The sequence below is a fragment of the Sinocyclocheilus anshuiensis genome, unplaced genomic scaffold (genome assembly GCF_001515605.1).
Source record: "Sinocyclocheilus anshuiensis isolate Anshui unplaced genomic scaffold, SAMN03320099.WGS_v1.1 scaffold1495, whole genome shotgun sequence".
Taxonomy (NCBI): domain Eukaryota; kingdom Metazoa; phylum Chordata; class Actinopteri; order Cypriniformes; family Cyprinidae; genus Sinocyclocheilus; species Sinocyclocheilus anshuiensis.
In genome coordinates, this window is record NW_015558671.1 from 941,866 (window position 1) to 950,729 (window position 8,864).

Here is an 8,864-nt window from a genome sequence, read left to right on the forward strand (position 1 = left end):
TGTGTGTGTGTGTGTGTGTGTACGCAGCAGCAGCATCATGAGTGAGACAGTCGGCCGTCACTCTGGTAGTGCTCCAAATCTCGCTCATCTCCCTCACTCTTAAATGGTGCTTGATGTTCTCAGAGTCAAACAGAGGCTACGCCGTTTCCAACGGGAGCAAGAGTACATCCTGGGCTTAAACAGTCCCGCAGACTAGATTTTATCTGGAAGACTGGCTCTGGTGGGGATTATGACGTCAGTTTACCTTATATTTGTTCATGTAACCCATGAAGTGAAGAAAAGCAACATTAAGCTTCATACTTCATCCCTGTTGGTATTTGGCAGTCAGTATAGAGCGATGCAGAATGATGTTTGTGTTTTTAAAGATTGGTTGCCATATTAAGCTGCTAAAAAGGTCATTTAAAGGGAGTTGCAATCAGCAAAATGAACAACCCATTCCTTGAAATCATTAAGTGGCTCATTAAACTCAATTTGAACTATAACTGGAATACTTGGTTTGTGTTGTTGCACATCTATGAAACTCCTCTCTGATACTTGAAATACAGCTAAAGAGGATACTTTTGGTTTATTGACTAAATCGAGATGTATGTAGATTATATATAGTGTTAATTGGGATAACCATAACTGAGTATGTAGCATATCATGAGTATATAGCACATTCGTGTTTTAAATGTTTGTATCATTGTGTTTGAATATGTGTTTATGTATGTGTATGTGCTGTGTGGTTTGTTCTTAGATGAATGTTCCAGTATCTTATTACACTGTAGAGCATATAGTCTATGTTAGTGCATCGGGTCACGGGAGGCAAAGAGACAGAAAACAGTGCATTGATATAATAAATGTGTATTGGGTTTCTTAGGTAATGGGGGCTTTTAATAACTCTATCATTTAAAGTGTAGTCTTTATAGCGGAAATATTAGTTTAAATATAAGTTGTGATGATTTTTTCTTCAGAAAGGTAATATTTTAAGCTATTAGTTTAATATGATGCCAGTGATTTATTAAAGGCAATAAAAATGGTCACATTTATTTTAGATGATTTGATGTTTAGAATAGACTAATAATGTTCTTCCAATGTAATGAAGACTATGCATGAAGACTAATCTTATGTACTGAGCTAATATTATATATAAACAAACTCTGTGTATGTATCCATGGAAACATTTTAATAAAGCCTCGCCAAATTAGTTCATATTTAATACTCGCTCTATATTGTTATTGTTACACTTTCAGTTTTTTTAAAGCTGAAATCTTACATTTCATTAGGAATCTTTGCCAGTTGAAATGGCAAGCCATAAAAAATAGCTGCTTGTAATCCTCTCTGCAGTTATTATAACAGTTGGACACGTTTTATAATACAACAATTAAACGAATATCAAAATACAACAATTATACAAATACGTGCTTTGATTGGTCAAGGCTCATTTATTGGTCTGTAAAGCCTGTAAATTTAAGACAGCGTAGTGTTTTCTCATATCAGAGATTGTTATAGTAACCCTAAAAATTGATCAGGGTTTGTTCATGTAAGTGGCTCAGCATTCACTCTCAGTGTTCGTAATGGCATGTTGTGTGCATTGTGGTGTTTAGCTTAGGCGAGGACATGCGGGCACCCCTCCTCTCCTCTGCAGTGTGCCACAGTGCTGGATGAAGACTATTGTTCTGGTGCCCTCGTCTTCCTCTGGCACCACACTTCACCCACCACACCAGCCCACTTCGTAAACAAGTATGTGTTTGTGTGTGTGTGTGTGTGTGTGTGTGTGTGTGTGTGTGTGTGTGTGTGTGTGAAACTGGTGCAAGGTCAGTGTGAAAATGCAGGACGGTTATGATGGAAGATATTTGCTTTAGTCACCGTGGGGGTTTGGCATGGAAATTTCGCTCCTTGTGTTGCTCAGCATCTCTTGTCCATATGCAGTAGTGCAGTAGAGGAATGTTGCTGAAGTTACAGGTTTCTTAAAGTGTCACACCACTGATAATGTCTGCACACACGCCGTTCCTCCCACACACACACCCCGTTCCTCTCGCTCACTGTCAGAATCATGGTAGTTGGTCTGCAGTGCCAGCACACGCCCCAGGAACGCCCAGATTTTACCGCAGTACCAAAGTACCCTGAGCAGTCTCACACACACAAATACACTCACTCCACCCGCAATATGATTATGAGAACTAATCAGCTTAAAGTCACACTCGGATACATTTGGAAAGACCGTGTTTTTGCCTGCCATCCGGTTTAATTGATTTTTGGATCGTTTGATCTTTTGTTTATATTTTTCAGCGTTCACGCAGTCATTGAAAACCTGGAAATATAAGAGAGTAATAAAAGTGTGATTTATCTAGTATAGTATAAACTGAATATAATTAAATACATTTCTGTAGTGAATATAAATTTGTCAAGTTTTGCCCTGGTCAGAAATGTTTAATTGACTTGATACTGAGTGCTTATATAGAGTAAAACAAGACCTTTAGTATAGGGACCAATTCTCACTATTAACTAGTTGCTTATTAGCATGCCTATTATTAACATATTAGCTGTTTATTAGTACTTATGCAGCATTTATTGTAGATGACCATATTCTACATCCTTAATCCTATCCAATACCTAAACTTAACAACTACCTTACTAACTATTAATAAGCAGCAATTTAGGAGTTTGAGAAAAAAGTCGTAGTTAATGGTTTGTTAATATCGAGAATTGGACGTTAAAATAAAGTGTGACCGGAAAGGCATGTTCATTTAAATAGATTCCCTCCAATTTGAGATCTGCCAAGCTATCGCAATAAAATGACGTCTAAAAATCGTTGAAATTCGTTGGTCAAAAACTACTTCTTCCATTTTTTTTAAACATGATGTTCTTGTTTTGTGTCTGGCCATGTGTACATGTCTGTGTATTTTGCAGTAAGAAGACACCGTTGTCCCTTTCTCACAGACGTTGTCCCACATGGCCATATGTTCAAGGCTGGCATAAAGCATCCTACATATTTCTCTATAGTCTGTCCATCTGAGTGCTTCCACACAAACAGAAAAACAAACACACTAATAATGGTGGATTACAGTTGTCAGATGTTAAATGTGCAACAAAGAAGAATGCATTTGGACGAAAGTGGAAAAATATCAAGAAAGAGCAGAGAGAGAGAAGAATAGCTCGACGGTTGAAGCTCATTTCTCATTTAAAAAGGGAAGCATCAGGAATGTGAGTAAATAGCATTTTTTTACCATGCATGCCCGACTGCAGCTCACCCCCTCAGTCCAGCTGATTTCTCTAAAATAAACCAGCACAGAGCATTCGGCCACAGTCACAGCCGCTGAATCGCTGGGATTCTGTGCATGAGGATGTATGTAGTCTAGAGGGAGAATGTATTTATGTCAGTGTGCTACATTTGAGGCGGATTATTCGCATGCGGTGTATTTAAATTTTTCTTGTTCGTAAATTCTCTTGTTTTCAATCTCTGGATCTTGCATGTGCCCTCTCTCTTTCCCTCCCTCTCTCTCTGTCCTCAGATGGCTTTCAGCCTACTTTCCTATAACAGAAAACAGAGCAGAGTGGAGTCAGCATTCACAGTCAGAGGCAGGCGCAAGCACCAGATAAACGCCCCCTTTAAGTGTGTGTATACTGTATGTACATATGAGTGCAATGTAACTGCTTTGTGTTTCTCTGTTTATCTTTCTGTCATTTTTCACAATGCACTGAGTAAGATGGCCTGGATGGAATCTGCAGACAGTTTTCACACTTTCAGTTGCTGTGTGATTCTGTCTGATGGATTAAAACATGGTAAAATGTGGTAAATTGATCTAAAAATACTCTAGTATTTTAGTATTCTTGGTATCTAAATGAATAATCATTATTAGTGAAAGACAAACTTTGTATTGCTGTGCAAATGTGCAGATTACACATGGGCCTAGAAATCACCATTCTGTGTCTCGACAGAGCTATTTATATTTCATTCTTATGAAAGATGTTTGGTTTCATCTTCTGATCTGTTTTTCTTTTTCCAACTTAAGTATATTTTACATCTGTCCTCTATATCATCCCCTCCTGCCTCTCACTCCATTTCCCAGCCAAAAGCACTGAGAATATTCCTTCCTTCTCTCTTTCTCTCTCTGTCTGTCTCTTTCTCTCTTTCTCCCTCTATCTCCCCCCTTCCCAACCCTCTCTCTGTCAACTAAAGCCCTTTCATAATGAATGGCAAGGTACGATAATAGCCTTTCGGTTGCTATAGTAACCAGACAGGAGCTCTGTTCGTGCTGTATTTTTTGTCCTTTATTTTTTTTTTCCAAGGGGACAAATGACAGTGGAATGTGAGGTGAAACCCTCCCTCTCACTTTCCCTCCTTCTCTTTCTCATACACTCACAGCAGATTCCCTATGTTCTTTCATATTTGTCTGTGCTTCCTTGCATCCTTAATATGACAAACAGGTTCATATGAGAAACCAGTTCCGTATTGTTATTGTATGTTTATGTTATAATCAGAACTGGGTAGATAATTTACAAATTTTAATCTGTTTACTGATTTCAAATTAAATGACAAAAAACGTAGTTAGCAACGTAATCCATTATATTACACATTTTAGGTAATATAATCAGTAATATATTACTTTTGACCTATCTAGTTTTTCACATTGATTTAAATAGGATAATCCTGCACCATATTGATATAAAATTACAAAGAGTAAGAAAATATTTTCCATTTGTTGTTATCAATAACATGAAGTGCATTAAACATTATATTACGTCATGGTTTCCCAAAATGGGGTTTGTGAAGGAATTGCAGGGGGTTTATGTGTTCAGTGAAAAGCTAATAATGAATTAAATCATAAAAATGTTAAATTAAAACAAATAATTTTAAAAGGAATCAAAATAAAACACTTGCTGAAAAAAAATTCATATTTTATTTGTTTTACCTTCATGTCATGTGACCATAACCAACATCAGAGAACCTTGAACATGCAAACGTGTTACCTAATTATTAAAATATTTATTTTAAAATCTCTGGGGTACTTCATATAAAAATATGTTAGGTGAAAGAGGATCAGATGACAAAAAAGTTGGTGAATTTGTGAATTAATACATTTTAATGTGTTTGAAAGACAAACAAAAGTAATACATGGTCAAATAACCACTTGATACTTGATACGAGTGATTTATGTGTCGATCAGTAGTTGATGCAATGTTGAAGCACTTCTTAAACCTGAAATGATTTTTGTAAATCCAGTGGTCAAATGCTGTTATTAAAGATAAATATGTTTAATTGTTTAAATTAATAAAAATAAAATTATTTGCAGATATTTCTCAGAATGTGATGGCTATTCGTAACAGTGCATCTATAAATAAATGGTTTAAATAAATCTCATTTAGCTTCCTTGTAAAAATCATTTCAAACTTGATTATATGAGTAATATCCTCGATGCTTTGACTGATATATCAAACCTAATTGAATTCTACTAAACTATTTTCTACTCATGACACATGATGCACAATGCATTTATTTTTTATTTGCGTCACGAATTACAGTGAAATAAATGCAAAAGTCTACATTATCAAGGTGCTGATCATTTATAATGTGAATGCTGTGCCCTCGTTTCCATTTGTCTGTACAGATCACATGTTCAGAGGCAGCGGTATATGGTGCCCGTGGCCTTAGCATTTATAGTGGGGCGATAAGTGGTGGACACAGATTAATCATCAACACACAGAAAAACATGCGTGTACACACACACACACACACACACACACACACACACACTGTCTCTGTGCAGCTGTTGAAGCTGGTGGTGTCACCATAGCGACAGCAATGTGCTACTGAAGATCCCAGCCAACAGCTGCTCTCTGTAGAAACAGTATTGATTGAGTCTGTTCCACTCCCACTTCAAAATGTGTATGTCTGTTAGCTGTCAGTATCTGCGTACCATACACCGTATCTCAACATTTGGGTTTCAAATGTTTTCTGTGCAATAATTGCGCGTCCTTGAAGTGTTTACATTATAGTGTTGTGAGTTTTCATGTAAAGGTGGAAGCATGTGTATCCATGTGTGTGCAACAGATGGATTGGACGGCTCATAGTATTCCTGCTAAAGCATGTAAAAGAGGTCCCCAATATTCGTCTTATTGTCCGTCCCCTTTTCCCTCTTTGGACGTCCCCGAGGACCAGTGCGCTCTAAGACTTCCTGCGGCCCTTTAGAAGACCTCTCGCTCCCCCCTCAGCGGTTCAATGTATCATCAAAGAACGGATTAGTGTGGGCCAGCCCAGGAGACCAACTTGAGCACCTGACAAATTTAAGCTTATTAACGACAGAAAAAGGGGAAAAACCTGCCCAGGAAGCACTGAGGGATGGAGGCCGAACTCTGAGGACTACTGATCTGTCAGCATATGGCCTGATGCTAGGCTCAAGTAATGCGAATATTTTTGCATTGAGAGAGCGTGTCTGACGAGGAAGGTGCACCTGCAGTCAATGGAAATGATGAAAGTGGGATACAGTATCTTGGTTTTTGTCTTCACACATTGTTTTCCAGAGCTCCAGAGGCAGTCATACCTCTGTAAGGAACTGAAAGGTTCTGGTTCTGATTCTGATTCCTCTTAATGATTCTGGTTCCGTTAATGAATCTTTTGAATTTTTTTGGAAAACAGAAATGCAGTTGACTCTTCACAAAGATCCGTCCCCCTTTTGCTATGTCCGACAAGCCATGCTGCTCTCACACTACACATCATGTTCTCACACAGTGAAAAATACATCACCAAAAATTACCATGATTACAAATGTAATATTGATTTTTTTTTACAACAGTTAAATAAACAAGAAGTTAATTAAGAGACTTATGTTTTAGACACCATATTGCCTGTTTTGCGCTATTTCGAATATTGGTACAAAAAAAATTATTGTTCAAGAACCAGTATCAGTATTGGTATCAAATCAACATTTTTTGAATGATACCCAGCCCTATCTTTGGCTCATAAGAGCATTTCCTTCGAGAACCATACTTCACTGGTCACGCTGTATGTGTCTGATTCACTAAAGAGAACCTTTAGTCATTTGTCATGAAGAGAGTCCTTTACTTGAGATTTGGACTTTACTGGTGGTACTCTGTTTTTGATTAACTAAAAAGAACTGGATCACGTGAGTCTATTACTTCAGAATCAAACTTTACTGGTTGCGCTGTATGTTTTTGATTCACTAAAACGAGCCAGATCATAAGAATCATTTACTTTCGAATCAGACTTCACTGGTCGCACTGTATTTTTTGTGCTAAATGGAAATGCAAGGAATATTTCTAGGGACATATTAACACAATTTAATGTCATGAAAATCACTTGGTTCTGTTATTTTATTGAAGTGATTCTTGGTTCCCAACCCTACACCTCTATCACTCCTTATCACCTTTTAACTTCTCAAACCCAAGTCAGATGTCACACCATAGGACTCTCTCAATCTCATTTAATCTCTTGAATTTTTCAGAGAATTAAACATGTCCATGCAGAACATGGATGAAAGTTTTCTTCCCTTCCTCTAAAGGAAGAATTTTTCTCAATTCCATTATATATGTTTCCCAGCAGACTCATGTGGTTAACTTGGAGTTTATCTTGTCATTCAGCTTCCAACTTCAGTCTTATTTTTTAAGGTTCCCTTTAGAGGGGTTATTATTAGCACTAAAAGTTAATCAAAACTCTAAAGTTGAGTAAATGTTGGTTGAACTTTTAGATAATAATAGCTTGATATGCTATTTAATAATTTTAGATTTTGGAGCAAATTATTTGGCCTTATAGGTCAAACCTGGGATTTGATTCAAATGAAATACATGAACTAATAATACAGTATGTTAAAGTGTCTGAAAATGCATAAATATAAAATGTATGACTAAACTTTTCACCCTTCTTCTGAAATTAAATTTTTTTTTTCTTCGTGGTTTTGTTTTTGTGCCTTATTTGTTCTCTTGGTTCCTCACTAAATGAAAATATGTGGATGAACATACATTTACTGCTAAAAGTCATGTAAATGTTAATGAACTCTTTAGTGACTCCATTCCCTTATATAAAACTCTCTCCACACCCTTCTTATAGTCACGTTCTTTCAGTATCTCGGTTCAGAATGAGTATATAGGGGACTGGAGACTGAGTTTTGCTAGCCCTCATAATTCAATGTTAAGCTTATCATGGCTGAGTGGCTTTTTATCCAGGACTTGTTCGCAGCCGGCGCTGTTTCTAATCCTCTCCACACGTAGGTCTGTGTCCCCTCAATGTGCGTTTCTTTCCGAGGAAATTTCCATAGCAATACCACAATAGTGCTGGGTGTTTCTTATGAAAAGTGCCCGAATGAAACACAGAGAAGTAGCATAGTGGAGAACAGAATTTTATAGTAAAACAACAATGATGTGTGCTATGTTATATAATATGTTTAATAATATTTTTATTTTAATGATAATTTGAATATAGTAAATGTGATATATTGATTATGAGCTGTTTGAATATTTAAAATAAGAGGTGAGATGACAGTATGAAAGGGTTTAAATGTGTGGAGGCTGATCATATATGAGGCAAAGACTTCAACTGATAGAGTCACTTGCCGTTGCTTGGAACAATAATATGACTGTTCACTGAATCATATCCTGTTTAATTTGAATGGCATGACAGAGTGAGTGAAAGACAATGAGAGAGAGAGAGATAAAGAATGCAATAGTCATGAGTCTCTATAGTGATATCACATTTACACTTAAAATAAGCCATTAAAGGGTTAGTTCACCCAAAAATGAAAATTAGCCCATAAATTACTCACCCTCAAGTCATCCTAGGTGCATAGGACTTTCTTCTTTCAGACGAATCCAGTTGGAGTTATATTAAAAATTGTCTTTGATCTTTCAAGCTGTTTCATGGCACTCAG

At 36.8% G+C, this 8,864-nt stretch overlaps 1 long non-coding RNA gene across 2 annotated transcripts in view; it reads left to right on the forward strand.

Annotated features, from left to right (window-relative positions):
- Positions 1–4,342, forward strand: part of LOC107681259 (uncharacterized) — an 89,798-nt gene extending 85,456 nt beyond the window's left edge. For both annotated transcript variants that reach the window (XR_001633234.1, XR_001633233.1), the window contains 2 exons: positions 1,587–1,722; positions 3,495–4,342. This is a non-coding gene — a long non-coding RNA (uncharacterized LOC107681259). The remainder of the gene's footprint in view (positions 1–1,586; positions 1,723–3,494) is intronic.
- Positions 4,343–8,864: the final 4,522 nt, after the last annotated feature.